The sequence below is a fragment of the Mixophyes fleayi genome, chromosome 11 (assembly GCF_038048845.1).
Source record: "Mixophyes fleayi isolate aMixFle1 chromosome 11, aMixFle1.hap1, whole genome shotgun sequence".
Classification (NCBI taxonomy): domain Eukaryota; kingdom Metazoa; phylum Chordata; class Amphibia; order Anura; family Limnodynastidae; genus Mixophyes; species Mixophyes fleayi.
The window spans coordinates 7,074,669-7,096,393 of record NC_134412.1 but is presented as its reverse complement, the minus strand read 5'-3'; the positions used below and the strand labels follow the sequence as shown (position 1 = coordinate 7,096,393).

Genomic DNA, 21,725 nt, shown 5'->3' with positions numbered 1-21,725 from the left:
ATCGGTGCTAAGATATAAAGTATACACAGAAGAAATAACAAGTATATAAGCCACATCTATCACTTTAAATATCTTGCACTATGCCAGCACATAGTAATACATACCTGCATATAGCTTCCATATTACCTGACAGACAGCCACAATAGAGTATACATCCATATAACCTTGTTTGCAACCATATAGCCAGTATATCTCCATGTAGCCTCAGACTCCACCACATAGACAATATCCTCAATATTACCTTACATACGAATAGCACATATACATTAATATTGACTCACCTGCATCCATCTAACCAGTATCCCCTATATAGCCAGAATACCTCCATATGGACTCACATGCCAGTATAAAACCAAAATATCCACTTGCCAATATAGTTTAGTATCTGCTCCCAGATATGGTGGCATATGAGACCATCACCCAAAAAGTACTCACTCTATCTAGTCCTCAAGGGCTCTGTCCGTTGCCGATGTGTAAGTGTGAGAGAAGTTATCTTGAGTATCGAGTGGGTAAAGAGGCTTGTGACCACCCTACGATGTGCCAAGAGACTATTTATCCTAGCTAATGGAAAGAAAGTTTCCACCCAGCAGTTTAGCCATCTACCCTTAACCAAGTTCAGGAGAGCCAGTTAGAGCGGTGTACAAAACAAGTTCAACCCCATCGAGATAGTCTTGTCTGGCAGCCAACCAAAAATTTGCAGAGAAGACTATGGACAGCCATATGCTGAGTGAGATGTCCGCAGGCGGGAGATAAGCTAGGTAAGGCCCATAGTGTGAGATTAGTAAGAGCCATGCGGAGAGGCAGAGAAACGAACTGCATTTACAGGCATGTTGGGGCACCAAGCCCCAAACTAAAATTGACCCATGTAATGTAATGACATGAACATGTGCATATTTTCCTTGTCCAAAGAGGGGACAAGAGACGTTGGAGTGGTGTGTAAGTAACCAGACACTGAGGAACGGACAGTGCAGAGGACAATAGTGCAAGTGATCACCCCCAAGACGTGGAGTGTCAGCTCTTGTTCCAGAAGTGTTCAATAAAAGAGTCGATTTTATCGAGAGATGGTCTGATGTCCATAATTATGCCAAGTGTGATGTGAACTTCATGATTTAAGGATGATGCTCTGATGATGTCCTATGTCAACTTGGTTTGCAATATCACATGTGCAAGACCCGTTACATATACCAGTCCTCAGACCCCAGGGATGTGACGAGCCCAAACACCCTGAGAGGAAGGTAGATACCCCTGTTGTGAAATGAGGAGACTCCCACTACTGACACCTGTGGAAAGGGGTTACATGGTTACAAAATAACCTTATGCTACAAGGTCACAAATAAATAATATCCTTTGCATTTCCCGTTCTGCGGTAAAGAGTGTGAAAATATTTTCCTTGCTAAAGGATTTGAAACATCTTGTGTTCAGATTTTAGACAAATGAGTTTGCAAAATATTGTGTCCCATGGCTAGTTGTGAAACAGGAAGAACTGTAAATGATTACACATGCAGTAAACTAGTAACGGTATCTCTGGCAACACTGCCATAACAGAGGGAAAGTACCAATGATAAGTGCTAACAATAACATGACAGTGATATATCCGGTGAAACTAATAAATGAAGCCTTTAGTCGCATATACTGTAAAATATTAGAAATGTTGATAATTTTTGTCACGAGCCACGGTGATCCGCGGCTCGCTTCCTCCTCCAGCGTCCTGGCTGTCATGACAACAGCCGGGATGTCTTTTCCGCTTCCCCTTTGCCCCGACCGTCTCCATGGCAATGGTCGAGACGCTTTCTAATACAGCGCCGCATCCCGGCAACGCTTACAACGGGTGCGCGCGCTGACTATGAGCAAGCCTGTGGGCTAATTAAGTACTATATTAATTAGTTAGGTAGTGACTGGGGTTAGTTTAGGGCTAGGCTCTTATTGGTTACTTTCAGTATTTAAGGCAGGAAGGGCTTATCCTCCCTGCCGGTTATAGCGTTCCAGTCCTGTGCTGTGCTGACCTGCTCTTGGATATCTATTTGCCTGATCTGCTGTTATGACCCTTGCCTGTACCTTGGACCTTGCCTGTTTGCCTGTGGACCTGACCTTTTGGCTTGTATTCTGTACTTGGCTGTTTTGCTACGGACCTCTGACCTCTGCCTGCCTCTGACCACCCGCTCCAGTTTGGGCTAGCGCCCCCAGCTTTATCTGTGCTGCGGCCATCTTGGATGAGCTTTTACTACTCTGAGCCTAAGTCCTGGGGGCATCTGAGTACCTGTGAGCACATAAAGCTCTACGGGAAAGGCGGCTGCTAAAGGTGAAGATCTCTACACTTCTGTTGTAAAAGCTCATCCTGGTGGTCGCAGGCCCTAACAAATTTACTTTCTTCCCTCTCAATAGGAGGCCTTTGATAATCTAAGGTTCGATATAATAATATAAATGACAGATCCTTGCAATAGACACAGTCAGGCGTGTGCCCAGTGTTAAAGACAAGTGGCTGGAATTACGACCACCAACAACGACCACACATTGGAAATCAGAAAAGAATAAACGGCTTCAGGACATAAACCTCTGTCTGCAGTAACTTTTCATCTTTAAACGGACCTAAGCAGGATTCAAGATGGCAACCAATAGGATTAAGTCATATTCCCCTAAAAGCGGAAATTCTGAGCGGCCCGGGGGGGGCCTATACCCCCCTGCCCCCCGGCCCAGCCCGCCCCTGCACATGATCACCAGGCAATAACAGCCTACACTACAGAAAACATTAAGTAGCTCAGGAAGGGGTGTTGTAATGTCCAAATCTCCCTTACTCTGGCTTCATGAAACTAAGGGCACCCCTCATTTTAAAGTGGATAGTCTAGTCTTATTAAGAAAGGGCTATAATTTGTATGGGAAATGTTGAAATGTGACCAGTCCAAAAATGGGCAAAATAAGTTCAGCACTTGAGTGAGAAAAGCCTCAGTGGTCAAGAGATTAAAACAGCATTCCCAAAGAGATCGTTTCTTAAAATAACAAATTTAGCACCTTTTAAGCATGCTTCTGATAATCATTTTTTACCTATCCTCCTAAAAATCATTATCTCCTTTTCAAAATATCTCCGCTTAGCAAATAAAAGTAAAAATTGTTGCCAAGCACAGACACAGTCAGTCTGCGACACAGGCACAGGTTCACTGCTCTCAGCAGGTCATGTGATGGCAGAGGGCGGAGAAGGAAGATGTCACAGTGCGGACAGAGCTCATAGGGGCTTTCCAAAGCCTCTCTGCTCACTACATCATGTGTCATTTGACTGTGGTTGCCATGGTTGTCCTGAATTATAAATCATTAATTAGTGCGCACAAGGCTCTATGTAATACCAAAGTAAACAATGTAGGTTATTTTAAAAAAGTTTCAGTTTATCTGTAATTGGCTCAATACACAAAACAGGACTGAGTCTAGTTCAGAATATGGACTGCACCTCACTCTTAGTATAATAATATAAATGCATCTTAATATTTTTTAAATAGTTGACAAATATTTGAAAATAATTTAAAAGAATACTGATAAGTTGATGTTCTGTCAGCCCCTTGGATACTTTGCATTCCCCATAGCATGTCGTTATCACACCTTTTCTGGTATACGGCGTGCTACATTTGTCCTGAATACCTCTGTACAAATGTTGGTCGTTATGTAATACTACAATTCCCATCATGTCCTACTTTCAGAGCTAATGCACATTTTTTTCCATCTTATTTAACCTTATGAGGCGTGCAAAATAATTTGACATTTCAGAATAAGTTGGCAAATAATAAATCATAGGTCCATTTTCAAGAATAACGTTTTCCTTTAAAACCTGGGGCTGTTGCTGGACAGTTGTCAGCTACACATTTTAAGGTCACGTATTTTCTGGATATAAATCTGTTTCGTACCATTTACCAGCAGTGAGTTATAGAAACATAAACTTTGGTGCATCTAGTCTGCCCAGTCTAACCTCTGGAAACCTCAAAACCTATTTGATCCTTAGTTCTTTGTAAGAATATCCTTATGTCTATCCAAAGTATGTTTAAATTGTTCTACTGTATTAGCCTCTACCACCTCTGATGGGAGGCTATTCCACTTATCCACTACCCTTTCTGTCTCTGAACCTATTTCCCCCCAGTGTCAGTGCATGTCCTCGTGTTCTAATACTTCTCTTCCTTTGTAGAATGTTTCCCTCCTGCACCTTGTTATAACCCTTGATATATTTGAAAGTTTCTATCATGTCCCCACTTTCCTTTCTCTGCTACAAACTATACATATTAAGATCTTTTAGTCTCTCCGGGTAAGTTTTGTGCTGTAGGCCATGCACCATTTTAGTTGCCCTTCTTTGTACAGTCTTTAATGTATTTATACCCTTCTGAAGATATGGCCTCCAGAACTGAACACAGTATTCTAGATGAGGCCGTACCAATGACCTATACAGTGGTATTATTACTTCTTTCTGCTACTGATTCCTCTCCCTATGCAACCAAGCATCTGACTTGGTTTTCTAGAGTATAACCATGATTTAAGGGAGAACACCTTTTTTTTAGCATTTACTACTGAGTCACAGTTAATTCATAAAGAAAGTAAAGGTCGCTCAGATTGATGAACAAACTATTTCAACACAGCTCAAGCAGATGTTAACATGGGGAAGGGGGTTACTATGATAAATTCAGACTATTGAACAAACGCGCCAGCCAATATTATCCTATCGCTGCAAGATGCAGAAAAAATGAGTGAAAATAAAGGGTACAGATGTTTAGCATCATGAATTTTCTTAATTATTGGTAATATAAAATCTCTGCCACATATGAAACATTCTATCACGCAGCTTTGAGATGCCCTACAGAGAGATATATAAAAACTGTGGAGGGGTGTTTATTAATAATAATGCAAAATAGTGCAAAGTAACTTTAAAATGAATTACACTCAAAAAAAAGTTTTCAAATTATTTTTGTGCAATAAAAAAACATTCCCCAAAAGAAAACAAAAATATATTGAGTGTACCATATATTGATTTTTGGTTTTGCTTCTTTTTTTTTCCCTACAAACAGACAAATATATTTTAATAACACAGTGAACACCACATTACAGAGTATTTATTTGGCAATTTTTTTTTTTTTTAAACTTTTTACTTAACCCTTTGAGTGCTAAGGACGAGTCCTACTTGTCCTCTGCATTTAAGGGTTTAGAAAGACCACAGATCACGTTTCACCAGGATCTTTTGTTTTTTTCTGATGTAGCCGGAGGAAAGGACTCTCTCCTCGCCCGCAGTCCATTAAAGTCTATGGGAAATGCCAGGGATAGGGGGAGGATATTTTTGAGCCTCTATCTCCTTGTCCCTGACACATAGAAGGCTGGGGTACCCTGGTTTTCAAGAGGGAAGTCTCCTCTTTTATATAATGGTACCCCTGTTTATCTATTTATCATTATTTATGACAAGTTAACCCGTGCATGATACTCATGCATTCTAGTCAAATCAAGCTACTTAAGGTGTTAAAAAGGTTCTTGTCATGCATTTGGGCCATAGCCCAGGCCTCCTCAGGGGAAGAGCGTTACTTCCCGACGCAAGCGCCCTTTTTTAACGTGGTTTTGTCCACATGTCACCACCTCATCATTTTTCTCCATCACCTCATCCTTCATCTTTATCGCCACATCTATCCAGATGTCTATCCAGACACAGGGATCTCTCTCAGTGGTCCTGAGTATCACACTCCTCTCGCTCTGTCACCCCTGGCAACTACCAACCACTCCCCACTATCACCCCCGGCAACCACCAACCACTCCCAACTGTCACCCCCGGCAACCACCAACCACTCCCAACTGTCACCCCCGGTAACCACCAACCACTCCCAACTGTCACTTCTCCTTCAAGAAATATATATATTTTTTTAAAATCTTTATAAACACTTTTAACAATTAACAAATTTAATTAACAAATTAAAAATATCTTAGTATACCAAATTTCAGCCCTTTCTGAGTTTTTTTCCACACACGCTAAGAATTTAGTAGGTCAGTGTATAACTCCGCCCAGCAGGTGGCGCTGCAGCTTGTTTTTTTTTTTTTCACACACACACAGACTAACACACGCCACTAGGCTTATATATATTAGATATGCAGGCATTAATATGTGATGAGCTCAAAGTGCTTAGCATAGGGGTAATGAATGCTTCAGCGACAAAGGGGTTAATCTGTCATTCTATAAACTCAACCAAGACAAGTTCACCCCGTTAAAACACATTAAAATGGGGTAACTTTGTGCAGAATATGACTTACGCTAGAGTAACTTCTTAAGCAGGGGCGCAGCATGGGCGGGGCGGGCGGAGTAGATGCCCCGGGTGGTGGTGGCAAGGGCGGGCGCCAACAGATATGAACAAATATGGTAATGAAACTTTACCATTTACTACTAACTCTGTCCCGTCACATCTCTGCCCTATCGCTAGGTATAATCAGACACATTTGTACGTTTACCGTAAACCTGATGCAGGTGCTACTGTTTTTAAGTTGGATTCATTGTGAGATATGTGTCCAGCAAAATACACACATATTCATTTTTGAGTCTTTGCTCGTAGGTTCGGAGCACAAAATGGATGAAATGAGTCCCAGTGTCGGTAACTGGCCTGCTATCCCCATCTGAAGGGCTAAACTTTTGTCGTTGCCATGTCACCAATACGTTGATGACTTAAGCCATGAATTTAGCGGTAAAAACGTTCTCCATGGGGGCAAAGAGACGCTTTTTTTTAACATTTCTTAAATTACAATACGGCATAGAACTATGAAAACAACATCAGCATTTTTCAATTACATTTTTTATTTAGAAGTGATCATACTCAATGCCGATGTGATGTACGGACTTTCGGGGGGCTCAGTACTTTAACATGTGTAATTAATGATTCAGGTATCTGCTCTATAGTCAGTGCCTGCTACGTTCTCTTAGTACCAACTGCCCAAGTGCAACACAGTGGTGAACAAGCCAACAAGAATATATTTAGTCCTTCCAGATTTTTCCATTAATTTGGGGCTTAGACCTCTTCTTCATTATTCATGATCAGAAATTTCTCATCTATGGAGCCATGCTCTTTGGATGGGCTCTGTGACTTCTTCGCATATATGGCTCGCCAAGGAACACTGAGAAAAAAAGGGAACATATTTTAACTAGCTGTCACCTGGTTCCCCCAATGATTTGGAGGCTCTATTAACTCAGTGAATGAGGACAATTACAGCAGAGTCGGGGGCTCTAGACACACATCGCTGGGGCCTCTCTTCTATTGGGCCCTAGGATAACATCAATCAAAGAAATATGGTTGTAAAATACGGAAAAAATCTTATGTCTCTTGCAATGGAGCCTAAAATATTACAAAATCTCCACTTATAGTACCATAGGAACCGTCACATAGGTTAGTTCGGAAGTCAGAAGGAGATTTGGTAAAGGGAAAGAAGGGACAAGGAGAACAAAGGATGTTTTATAATTGCAGGTTTATAAATATTATTATGTCTTAGGTCTATGTTGCATTATATTTTTACATTGTAGCATGCATCTGAAGCATAGATATGTTTAACATAAAGTTTATTAATACTGTGAGTTTGTTCATGCTATATTTTGTGTATACTCTATGAATACATTTATTAGACATTTCTGGGGTTATACTCACTTGTCGTTGGACAGTTGTGCGAGTTTTGCTTTCTTCCTGTAAGGAAAAAAACATTTCTGCTAGTAGCGCTGCGGATAGAGAGAGTCATGGCCTACGTGTTGGGATTGTACTTCTCTAGGACTATGTCAATGCTGTAGCTTAAATTAGTTTTTGAGCACCTCTCTAGCTCAAAGACCATCAATGGCAGCAACAGAAAAGGAGAATGATTTATAGCACGCCTAGAAATGAAGACCTGTTCAAACCACTCAGTACAAACAATCAAACTTTTAAGTCATGTTTCTTGTATAACCGACCCACCCAGTCTGTAACCCATGAGACAGACTGTTCAAAACTTAGTACTCAATGAGCTCTACTTCACATTGCTTCTTTATTTGCGCAAGTGAGCGCATTTGTCCGCATTTTAAGATGCGCCTCCGCTTTCTGGTCTTCGAAAGCTCCCCATAAAATCAGTCTGCACCTCCATCTGTGAGTTTACAGATCTCTATGACTATGCCGACAATGGAAAGGGTGAAAAGTGACTTCAAAGTCCAGCCGACAACTGCATTAGGACCACGCGTTTCATTAATTTGCTGCATATTTTGTAAACAAGAGTGAGTAAATCAGGCTGGTACAGTATATCTAGTAATACAGAAGAGCTCTATAATAGATTTATAACACATTTTTTCAGTATTAAGTCCCCTTAACACTTACCTCCCAACTGCCCCCATTTATGGATCTAGAAATGAGAGGAGCTTTCATAGAATTGGGGGAGAGTTTCACCACGTGATGGAAGATTGAGGGATGCGTCAGGGGAGGGGCTTATTTTTTCCTGATTTAGCATGTTTAAATGTTGGGCGGTATACTTTAACATGAATCCTGCAATATATCTGACCCAGGGGCAAACGCAGGATTTGTAGAGGGGGGTTTCCACACCACGCCGCCAGTGGGCGTGACCAGCATGCATGGGGGCGTGGCTATACATTTAGACAGTGCTTGGCTGCTCTCCAACTCTTCCTATCCCTATAATATACATGGGCAATGCTGCGTGCACTACTGTTAGGTGCACACAGCTCTCCCTTTTCCACCAGAGCAATGTGAAGCGGGGGCAGGGTCCAGCCACCTCAATTATGCAGTGCCCCAGGCTTGCAGGGGGGTTTTCAGACACTAGGAAACCCCCCCCCCCTCGGTTTGCCTATGTGACCCAGGTCTCTGTCTCAATAGGAATTAGCCTTACTTTTGCTAGGCTTATCAAAAATGACATTTGACTATTATTAAATGTAAACCATACTTCCAAATAAAGGTGTTCATTCTTACTTCTTCTTCCAAATGCAGCAGCCTATACACACAGCTGTCACAATTACTGCCAAAAGGGGCAAAATGATCATAATTATTAGAAGCAGTGGCGGAGACCCAAAGCATTTCTCATTTTCCCATTCTGTTTCCTCAGTAAATGCTGATGTATTCATTGTATACAATGTTATTGTTCTTTAGGGCACATTTTACTCCAGCGATCTGAAATAAAAAAATATCTTTAATTAAAGAACAAACAAGGCAGACACATATTTAATGCAGCTTATGACATGACAGAGCAGTCGTATATAGCCTACAAGTGACAGTGTACAGTCTCCATTAATATGGCAGTAGGAGATCTGCCTGCTGGCCAGAGCTGGTACTGCACAATTCATTTACTCATGGAGATTCCATCCATTGTCTGATCCATAGACATTTGTACAGGTGATGTCAGTGTTTCCTGTATGCTAGACACACGTCTGTATCACTGCAGTAAAATGTCAGAAAGGACATTTCTCAAGTTGATGCACTACTTTTATTTCATGCAAAAACAACCTAGGAAAACTGAGTACAATGCCCACTTGTACAGGAAATTTGTATAATACATGATTATATTAATGATGAAGTCTAAGAATAGAGCAGGGAGAGCCTCAGACACATTTTCCAAGTGTGTTATGAGCTTGGAATGTGACTGAGAAAGGGACGTGATAAACGTGCAAAACATTATGTTAAGTATTCCTGAATAAACAGCAGGTGGCACTATAAAGCCAACAACACAGTTAGTCATTTAAATCCACTTTACCCTAATAAGAGTAAGGGTGTGCACCGGCCACTTTTGGTGCTTTGGGTTTTGCGTTTTGGGTTCTGATTAGCTTGAGGTTTTGGGTTCTGATTTGTTTTGCCAAAACACCCCACGAAAGGTTTTGGTTCTGATTTTGGGTTTTGGGCTTTTAAAAAAGCATAAAAAGTGCTAAAATCCATATTTTGGTTTTTTTTTTTCACTCCTACACTATTATTAACCTCAATAACATTCATTTCCACTAATTTCCAGTCTATTCTGAACACCTCACACCTCACAATGTTTTTAGTCCAAAAGGTTGCACCGGGGTAGCTGGATGTCTAAGCTAAGAGACACAAGTGGGCGGCACAAACGCGTGGCCCATCTAGGAGTGGCACTGCAGTGGCAGACAGGATGGCAGTTTGCAAGAGTTTGCTAGAGGTGCAAGATGGAATTGTCCTTGGGCCCTCCCACCCACCCTGATGTTGTTGAAATAGGACATTCGCACTTTAACAAACCAATCAGGAACAGTGAATGTAGTTTAATCTCTGGTACTAATATTTCTGGACTGCAGGAACAGTGAACGTAGTTTAATCTCTGGTACTAATATTTCTGGACTGCAGGAACAGTGAACGTAGTTTAATCTCTGGTACTAATATTTCTGGACTGCAGGAACAGTGAACGTAGTTTAATCTCTGGTACTAATATTTCTGAACTGCAGGACTATCTCTGATCGAGATCGTGGAGGAAATTGACGAGGAGGGTGTTGCTGGTGTGGATACAACAGGACCGAGGGATTTAGGTGTCCCTGGACCGCTGACGGTCCTAGCCACAGGTCCTGAACTAAACACTGAATTATGAAGGTTCTTCAGGTGACGTATAAGCAGGGCCGGATTAACCCGAGGTCTAACTGGGCTATAGCCCAGGGGCCTCGGGCATCCAGGGGGCCCTTCAAACTCCTCAGCAGCATTATTGATCGGTACTGTCAGTGCAGTCCTCCGTCCCGGCGCGCTGTAGTCTGCTTACTGAGGATATCTCGCGAGAGTTCATGAACTCTCGCGAGATCTCCTCAGTAAGCAGACTACAGCGCGCTGGGACGGAGGACTGCACTGACAGGTAAGTGCTTGGGGGGGGTCCTCCGCGGGGGGGGGTCCTCGCGGGGGGTGGGGGGGCGGCGGACGGCTCACATTGGGGGCCTCGCGGGGAATGGAGGGCCCCTTAGCCCAGGGGCCTCCATTCCCTTAATCCGGCCCTGCGTATAAGGGAGGATGTCCCTAGGTGGCCAAGATCCTTACCCCTGCTTATTTGAGCTTTACATAAGCTACATATGGCCATACATTTGTTGTCCGGATTGGGATAAAAATAATTTCAGACTGAAGAGGTGGATTTTTTGGTCTTCTGACCAGGCATGACGATGGGCTTTTTCATCCCATAGACAACAACTGTTTCTCCCCCCTGGTGCCTCCTTTAAGATAACCACATCAGTATCCTCCTCGTCAAGTTCCTCCTCAGCGCCAGCTACATCAATATCCTCCTCCCGGTGTACAACATTCACACCTTCATTAGCCAAATCTGTAACTGGACTGTGGGTGATCCTTCCAGCATATGCAGAGGGCGTGCTGCAAATGGTGGAAGGAGCCACCTCTTCCCGTACAGTGATGGGAAGGTCAGGCTTCGCAACCACCAACACCCTTGGACTCGCCTTGGGGATTTGTGATGCCATCTGTTTAGAAGGCAGAGTTCTTTGCTGTTTTGTTGATGACAGCTTAACTATATTAATTTTTTTTGAGAGGGGGGGAGGAGGAGGGCTTAGATCCTTGGGTGAAGCTGAACCACTAGTCCTGAACATGGGCTAAGGGCCTAAGCCGTTCCTTGCCACTCCGTGTCGTAAATGGCATATTGGCAAGTTTACATTTCTCCTCAGATGATTTTAATTTCCTTTTTTTGGTAATTTTAGTGAACTTTGGGTTTTTGGATTTTACATGCCCTCTACTAGGAGATTGGGCATCGGCCTTGGCAGGCGACGTTGATGGCATTTCATCGTCTATGTCATGACTAGTGGCAGCAGCTTCAGCATTAGGAGGAAATTGGTCTTGATCTTTCCCTACTTTATCCTCCAAATTTTTGTACTCCTTTATATGCAGCACAAGAGAGCGTACCCCTAAACCACACACACTTTGGGATTGCAGAAACAGTAAACGTAGTAATATAGATCGCAGTTCCTATTTTTTTGGACTGCAGAAACAGTGAACGTAGTAATATAGATTGCAGTATATCAGTGTATAACTCTGCCCAGCAGGTGGCGCTGCAGCTTGGTTTTATATTTTACACACACAGACAGACTAACACACGCCACTAGACATTTATATTATAGATATATATATATATATATATATATATATATGCTGTATACTTACAAAACGCATTGAAATTGTCTCAAATCATACAAAAGTAACCACATGAAATACATAATGGCATTTTATTCAGCATAAGCTCAGTAGGCTGATTCGAATAATTGCAACTAATACATAGTAAAACACTATTTGTATTATTTTCTTGTATGAGGGTCATCAGGACAATCACGTTGGAGTTTCCAGCAATACTTTGCCACCGTGTGTCTGTCTCATGTGTCTTGATACCTTCCCTCCATCACCTCTATATCTTGATGAAACCTCTCCCCTTGTTCCTCACTGAAATCTCCAAGATTAATCAGAAATCTGTGTAACTGGCTATGGAGAAAGTACCTTTATGTTCATATTAGAACCCACATCTTTAAGGTTTGTAGTATGTTTTGCACCAGTTCTTCATAATTGTCAGCTTTGTGGTTACCCAAGAAGTTCTCGACAACGGAGACATAACTGCACCGGGCAGAAGCTTCAACATCATTCATAAATTTTGTAAAATCAGAATCCTTGATAAGTTTACGGATTTGAGGGCCATCAAAGAGTTCAGCATTTACCGTATATACTCGAGTATAAGCCGACCCGAATATAAGCCGAGGCACCTAATTTTACCACAAAAAATGGGAAAACTTAGTGACTCGAGTATAAGCCTAGGGTGGGAACTGACTTGCTTCTTTTTACTAAACTCAGGCTCCCAAAATGTCTCCAAATGTACCAAAAAATCAGTAAACATATTAGTAAGGTGTATATAGCGTGTATATATAGTGTATATATAGTGTAGATAGCGTTCACATGGGATTGCAGATGCCACAATTTGGAAAATATTGGAGAGGATATGTTTGTCATTAATGATTACTAGATAAACTGCTCACCCCAGGTACTGCGCCCGTCTCCTACTAGGCTGTCTTTAGGACAGTACACACATCTTGCATCTCTTTCTCATTGACGAGGAGCTCTGGATGTGTCCCCCTGTGTTTACTCTCCTCTGTGCCTGGTAGAGAGGGAGGGAGGGATTTTCTTCAGCCCTTAACTTCCACAGTGGAACGCATGTGCGTTCCACTAACAGAAAGTTCGGGATTTGGAACGCAAGTTTGCGTTCCAAATGCCGAACTACCTGTCAGTAGAATGCACATGTGTTCCACTGTGGAAGTTAAGGGCTGAGAACAGGGACTCACTCGAGTATAAGCCGAGGGGGGCTTTTTCAGCATAAAAAATGTGCTGAAAAAGTCGGCTTATACTCGAGTATATTTATGGTAGTTTTTCCATCCAGGAACAATCTACAAACGTATTTGAAACAATCGCCATCTTTGTCCAAAGCCTTAACAAATTGTTTCATTAGTCCCAGCTTGATATAAGCGGTGGGAGAATGAGTTATATGTATCAAATAAAACCTTTTACATTAACCACAATAAAATAACCATCGTCATGGTGTTTGTTTGGCTCTCGCCACAACATTGGCACACCGAAGATTACATTTTTCCTATCTCGAATTTTTCCACTGTTGTAAGCATTCTACATAGGTTTTGCAAACCTTACGGGGAGCCCAAGGCTTGTCTTGGTCTGCAAGCACCATGCCAAAATACTTATATATGGAGGGGGAATATTCTAGAATGACCGCAATGTGAACACCTAGGGCCTGAGTCATTAAGGAGAGCAAAGCAAAAAAAAAGAGTAACTTTGCACCTGCGCAAAACCATGTTGCATTGGAGGGGGAGGTAAATTTAAAATGTGGTACTGATTTATGTCCTAGATCGACTTTAAATTTTAATGTAAAAATAAAGCTATTAAGAATGCGTGAGCTAGATGAAAAGGCAGCCAGTATTTTCTTTTACATGCAAAATAATAAACTAATTTGTACCACTTGCAAATTAGTTTACATGGTTTAACATGGTTTGTATAGGAGCAAATTTACTCCTTTTTCTGCCTTGCTCTCCTTAATGACTCAGGCCCCTAGAATATTTGTGTGTCTCGCCTTCTAGAATGCTCTGGTAGATTTCCATATGCACGCTGCGTTCATGGCTAAGCCCCCTATTAATTGAGGGTATCCATTATCTCAAGAACAAGAGCCAATAAAAAAAAAATACTTTCCTTTTTTAATTCAGCAACCACAAAATACCTTACACTCAAATATCCTTAGCAGCTAAATAAACAAAACATAATTTTTGGGCTGTGTAATATTTCCATGATGCTACACTATATTATTATTATTATTATTATTATTATTATTATTATTATTATTATCAGTTATTTATATAGCGCCACCAATTCCGCAGCGCTGTACAGAGAACTCACTCACATCAGTCCCTGCCCCATCGGAGCTTACAGTCTAAATTCCCTAACACACACACACAGAGTCTACAGTCTAAATTCCCTAACATACACAGACAGAGAGAGAGAGACACTAGGATCAATTTTGATAGCAGCCAATTGAATACGGGCAATAGGACCCCAATATACTGTCCCACACTGGCACACAGGCTTCTAGCTAATCCCAGACTAGCAAGACCCACACCAGCACACACAGGGTTAACTCTTCACACCTCCAGACTGTTACACAAATGTAAATGCAAGCACACACAGCTTGTTAATCAAATGTATCAACAAGTCACACTCTGGCATTCCAAGGGCTAACATACTATATTTATATAACGCAGGAGATAACAGGAAGTCTTCAGAATAGGAACTCAGTATGACTCATAAGACGTACACATAACAATTGTTTTCTCAGACATGAAAGTTCTGCCATGTTTTAGAGAAAAGCAAAATTACTGTCGACAATAATATGAACATATGTATAATGAAAGCTAAAATGCAAAAGAGGGACTTCCTATTAGACTGATTTCCTCTTTAACTGCCTATTGACTCCTTACAATAGCATGAAGATCTGTACTACTAATAGGTGGACACAGCCAGCTCTCAAGGAAGCTGATACGTCAGTCAAACATCGTTGTCTGTCCACTGAAGTTGAAGTAGGAGGAGAGGTAACCGGGCTCATAGGGATAAAGGTACATGGTCTACCTCCCCCAATATTTCACCAAGACTGTCCTCATGAAAGTGATCAATGATCTACTGCAAAGTCTAAGGGCTAGATTTACTAAGCTGCGGGTTTGGAAAAGTGGGGATGTTGACTATAGCAACCAATCAGATTCTAGCTTTCATTTATTTATTTAGGGCTTTCTACAAAATGACAGCTAGAATCTGATTGGTTGCTATAGGCAACATCCCCACTTTTTCAAACCCGCAGCTTAATAAATCTAGCTCTAAGGGTCATTTCTCCATACTCATTCTCCTGGACCTCTCTGCTGTTTTTGACACTGTTGATCACCCTCTCCTCCTACACACCCTTCACTCCATTGACCTTCATGACTTAGTTCTTTCCTGGTTCATTTCCTACCTATCGATCTGCTCCGTTAGTGCTTCTACCTCTGGCACATCCTCCCCTCCACTCCCACTATCTGTTGGGATCCCACAAGGCTCTGTTCTCGCGCTTTTACTTTTTTCATTGTACACCTCTTCTCTTCAGTACCAACTCTGCACTGACAATATCCAAATCTACCTCTCAACGTCCCCTTACCTCTCCCCTTCTGTATTATCTCATGTAGACAAATTTGTATCTACTATCTCCACAGATATGAACCAATTCTACTTAAAGTTCAACACGTCTAAAACAGAACATATCATCTTCTTTGCTACCAGAATTACCAGCTCCTCTCAAATCCCCCTCACGGTTAATAATACCACAATTTCCTCAGTCTCCCAAGCTGGCTGCCTTGGTGTCACTGATTCCTCCCTCTCCTTTATTCCTCACATCCAGACTCTCTCCCAGTTCTGTCACCTCTACTACTGCCAGAATACGCCCGTTTCTTACCCAAGATGCTACCAAAACTATCATCCATTCTCTCATCATCTCCCACCTAGTTGTCCAATTTGGCATATACACCCAGGGCCGGATTAAGGAAATGGAGGCCCCTGGGCTAAAGGGGCCTTCATTCCCTTGTGAGGACCCCCCCCCCCCCAGGGCCCCCCACCGTGAGCCGCTCCCCCCGTGAAACGCCCGCCTCCCCCCACCCCCACCCCAAGCACTTACTTCTGTCTGTTGTTCTGTCACTGTAGTCCCTCCGCGGCGCATTGTAAGCTCCTTACTGAGGAGATCTCGTGGGAATAAGATTCACGAGATCTCCTTAGTAAGGAGATTACTGAACGTCTCGGAGGGACTATAGTGACAGTGCTCAGCAGCATTGATCGGGTTGGGTTGCCCCCGCACCGATCAATAATGCCGCTGAGCACTGCAAGGGCCACCTGGATGCCCGAGGCCCCTGGGTCCCTCCCAACCACCCAACTTCCATCTAGAAACTTGAGGTCTCTCTCTCAGTGCTGAATTTTCTCCAAGCTATTAAACGTTTCCGTATAACGGCTCTTATCAGGGTACATTAAGGGTCCCGGAGGAGTGACGGAAAATAAATGACCACACATGAAGACAGGGACTAAAGACGGGGAGCACAGATTAAAGTGGATAACCTCTTTAAAATACAGGTTTTCACAATGCTTTGAGTGGTCCTGTTGTATAACAGCGCTCAGGGACAAGCAAATATCAGCTTGAAATGGTAATCAAACGATGTGAAGAGTAAAGTAATGTAGATTGCATAGCACAGAGAGGACAATGCATATCTTTGTATGTTAATGATGTCATAGGGGGTGTGGCTATTAATTAATGTATCATATGATCTGCAGACCCACCTCTGTGGCTAAATGTAGCAAATGAGACAGAAAATGTATCAAAATGTAGCAAAATACTCACTGATATCCCCTTGTGAGGCTGCTGCTCAGTCTCTGTTCTGTCCTCACAGTGATCCAGGAGAAACAGGTTCCTCCGCCTGCAATGACCGAGTCTTTACCTGGGATGGGCAGGAGTAGAATTGGCCACGTAAAGGTGGTGTTTGGCATGAACAGGACAGGATCATAGTTGAGCTATAAAGGTACACAGGAAATGATTCAGTAATATAATAAATATAAAGCAACAGCCTACTGGACAAGTCTGCCCATATACATCTTACTTTTGCATCTGCCCCCATCTTAATGCAAATTAGTATCCCCTCTTCCTTCTGGTGGAGGAAACTATAATCTATGCTTCTAAAATGAAAGTGTTTGTGCTACATACCCCCATAATACTGACACCTAACAGCTAATAAAATATAATATAAACATCCTGCTGCTTCCATTCCCCTCCTCACATCATGTCACATGCAGCCCTGTCCTCACCAATACATCATTCATCTCCTGATATACTCTGTGCTGCTGGAGGACCCTGCTCCTTCCACTATATAACTCTCAGTCTGTGGCTTCCTGCTGCCTCCATTCCCCCACTCACATCATGTCACTGCCCCTGTCACATGCAGCCCTGTCCTCACTAACACATCACTCATCTCCTGATATACTCTGTGCTGCTGGGGGCCCTGCTCCTTCCACTATATAACTCTCAGTCTGTGGCTTCCTGCTGCCTCCATTCTCCTCCTCACATCATGTCACTGCCCCTGTCACATGCAGCCCTGTCCTCACCAATACATCATTCATCTCCTGATATACTCTGTGCTGCTGGAGGACCCTGCTCCTTCCACTATATAACTCTCAGTCTGTGGCTTCCTGCTGCCTCCATTCCCCTCCTCACATCATGTCACTGCCCCTGTCACATGTAGCCCTTTCCTCACTAACACATCACTCATCTCCTGATATACTCTGTGCTGCTGGAGGACCCTGCTCCTTCCACTATATAACTCTCAGTCTGTGGCATCCTGCTGCCTCCTTTCCCCTCCTCACATCATGTCACTGCCCCTGTCACATGCAGCCCTGTCCTCACTAGCACATCACTCATCCCCTGATATACTCTGTGCTGCTGGGGACCCTGCTCCTTCCACTATATAACTCTCCGTCTGTGGCTTCCTGCTGCCTCAATTTCCCTCCTCACATCATGTCACTGCCCCTGTCACATGTAGTCCTGTCCTCACTAACACATCACTCATCTCCTGATATACTCTGTGCTGCTGGGGACCCTGCTCCTCCCACAATATAATTTGGAGGTTAATAGGTTACCAAGGGGATTGCGCATACATTTTGCGCAATTTTGCATAATTTATTTTTTTTTAATTAATGAAATTGATAATAGAACATAAAAAGGAAAAAACACAACATTGTAGAACAAGATATAAAGGACACAAAGTAGCGGATGACAGGTCTTAAAGACAAATTGGCTATTTTGTAGCAGATAATTGCTTCAAAGAATGAAATTATTCCTTTGAGAAAGATGATACAAGTAAACAGCTGAAAGAACAATACAATTGTATCTGCAGGAATGTCATCTCCTGTCCTGTTTTTGCCTGTTTGCCTACTCACACACACGTGTTTGTATGTATGCTTGAATATACATGTGTTCATCTGCATTTCTGTAAATGCATGTTTATAAGCAGTCTTACATATATTTATTTGTGCAGATTATAATTATGTTCTTTTACACCATATACCCAGATTTTCTTCTAGATTACTGGATTTATTCATTTTTTGTGTAATTATAAGTAACAGAAAGTTACAAACTCCTACACACAAGAGTACCAATGCCCGTGATAATCTCTATTAATATATAAGGTTTAGTATTCTTGACCTTAACATTTTCTTTATCAATTATAACTATTGAGGGGTTCACTAGCATCACAATAGTTTAGTTCTTTTTGAGTAATAGAAATTTGTCTCACATATCTGTATGAAATCATTAGACTTTTATATTATTTATCACTGTTAAAATATATATTTGGTTTATGCCTCTGAGGAAGTCATTACTGACAAGGAGCTAGTTAGATATAATACTGTGTACATTCTGTGTAAATCTCTGAGCAAACCCACTAACAAACTAAAAATGCTTATTTGTAATGCAACTAAATTAATAGCTAGGGAATGCAGACATTCTTCTCAGCAATTTGGAGAACAACTTTGCTAAACCACATTTGATACATTTCCTTTATGGTAAACAAACATTAAAGGTCTGCAAAATAACTGAATACCACAACAAAACTTGGGTCCCTTGTTTTCAGCTGAACAACTCCTCACCCCAGTATGCCTTAATGCTATGACTAGGCCACTGCTCAAACCAGACACCTCTGACACTACCACCTACGCCCCCTTCCTCTCTGTACGTCACAAAAAAAAATATCATTTCATGCATAGTTTGTTTTCTTGTGTCACCTGATTTTTTAAAACATTTCCTGTCTGTGTGATCACTTGTGAAATTTCTTCTTGAAAGTCACATCAGAAGGTTTCCTTTGTGTGCCAGGTCAGGAAAGTCATTTCTTATGCTTGTTGTTTGGTGTATATACACTGATCAGCCACCACATTAAACCACTGACAAGTGAAGTGAATAACACTGATTATCTGGTTACAATGGCACCTGACAAGGGGTGGGATATATAAGGCAGCAAGTGAACAGTCAGTTGTTGGAGTTGATTTGTTGAAAGCAGGAAAAAGGGGCAGTGTAAGGATCTGAGCGACTTTGACAAGGGCCAAATTGTGATAGCTCGACGGCTGGGTCACAACATCTCCAAAACAGCAGGTCTTGTGGGGTTTTCCCGGTATGCAGTGGTTAGTACCTACCAAAAGTGGTCCAAGGAAGGACAACCGGTGAACCAGCAACAGGGTCATGGGTGCCCAAAGCTTTTTGAAGCAGGTGGGGAGCTAAGATTAGTCCGTCTGGTCCTATCCCACAGAAGAGTTACTGTAGCACAAATTGCTAAAAAAGTTAACGCTGTCTGTGATATAAAGGTGTCAGAACACGCAGAGCATCGCAGCTTGCTGCGTATGGGGCTGTGTAGCCACAGACCGGTCAGAGTGCCCATGTTGACCCCTGTCCACCTCTGAAAGCGCCTACAATGGGCACGTGAGCAGCAGAACTGGACCATGGAGCAATGGAAGAAGGTGGCCTGGTCTGATGAATCATGTTTTCTTTTACATCATGTGGACGGCCGGGAGTGTGTGCGTCATTTATCTGGGGAAGAGATGGAACCAGGATGCACTATGGGAAGAAGGCAGCCGGCGGAGGCTGTGTGATGCTCTGGGCAATGTTGTGCTGGGAATCCTTGGATCCTGGCATTCATGTGGATGTTACTGTGACACGTACCACCTACCTAAACATTGCTGCAGACCAAGTACACCCCTTCATGGCAGCGGTACTCCCTGATGGCAGTGGCCTCTTTCAGCAGGATAATGTGCCCTGTCACACTGCAGGAATTGTTCAGGAATGGTTTGAGGACCATGACAAAGAGGTCAAGGTGTTGACTTGGCCTCCAAATTCCCCAGATCTCAATCCAATCGAGCATCTGTGGAATGTGCTTAAAATACAAGTCCGAGCCATGGAGGCCCCACCTTACATCTTACAGGACTTATAGTATCTGCTGCTAATGTCTGAGTGTCAGATACCACATTACACCAGCAGAGGTCTTGTGTAGTCCATGCCTCAAAGCGTCAGAGCTAATTTTTACGGCACAACCTTTAAGTAGCATAACCATTGTATTATGAATTATGTCTTCCTAAAGGGGTCAAGTACAGAACTATATTGCTCCAAATAGAAAATATGGACTATATAAGGTAGGATGTAAAAACATTTTTTAATCAAAAAACAATAAAATAATATACACTCACAAGCAAAAATAAATTTGGGGCTTTTCTGTTTTGTCAGATGTCAATTCAGAGCTCATTAGAACCTAGTGTGCATGTGCGAGTGTAAAGAAACGGGCATGGTTTATGGAACCAGTGTTATACTCCCTTAATCTACTCCATACCTGAACTGCACTTTTTGGCCATGTTGTTATCAGGAAGTATCAGTGACCTCCTTTTATATTTCTTAGTTTTATATTTTCCATAATTACTTTATTTAACAATTCCTTCATTGTTTGCTTATTTCTTATAATGTTATCGTACTTAGTAATGTACACATGAGGGATCTTTGAATGATTTTATGTTTTCTGCCGTAAATATTATTTTATTGCTTTTTGATTAAAAAAGTTTTTTTACATCCTACCCTATATAGGCCCTATTTTCTATTTGGAGCAATATAGCAGAACTATTGGGGAGAACAGTATCCAGCAGGACTAAATAGATAGGCCTCTATGGGAAATATTCAATTAGGTTTCCGGTCCACGGGAACGCACTGGAACGTCCTGCAAAGTCAGTCCACGGTACCGTAATAACGTGGATTTTCGCATAGGGTTGCGTAGTAAAATCTGTCTTATTGAGGTACCGTATTACCGTCCATACTGCGCACATGCGTGGACCGGAAACCTAATTGAATATGCCCCTATATGTTTATCTATCTGGTACGGACATAAGCCTTTGTTGTGATATCACTTTGTCACCTTGATTATAAAGTACTACACTATCTCTGGCTTCTCTATTCATTTCACGTCTTCCGGGTTGGTTCCTGTAATTTATAGATTCCAAGTCTCGGCGTTGCTGATGATATAGTGATAAGAGTTGTTCACCTACTCCGGGTACGCAGAACAGGGGCGGATTGGCCATAAGGCTTACCTGGAATTTTACCGGTAGGCCGGGGACGTAATGAGGCCGACTGCAGGCTGCTTGATTATTTTTTTTTTACATCTTTTTTCA

At 42.2% G+C, this 21,725-nt stretch overlaps 1 long non-coding RNA gene across 1 annotated transcript; it reads right to left on the bottom strand.

Moving 5' to 3' along the window:
• Positions 1–6,770: 6,770 nt before the first annotated feature.
• Positions 6,771–17,037, bottom strand: LOC142107888 (uncharacterized). Its single transcript, XR_012680035.1, has 4 exons — positions 16,879–17,037; positions 8,925–9,122; positions 7,632–7,667; positions 6,771–7,107 (listed from the first exon to the last, which is right to left on the bottom strand). It is a non-coding gene; the product is annotated as an uncharacterized LOC142107888 (long non-coding RNA).
• Positions 17,038–21,725: the final 4,688 nt, after the last annotated feature.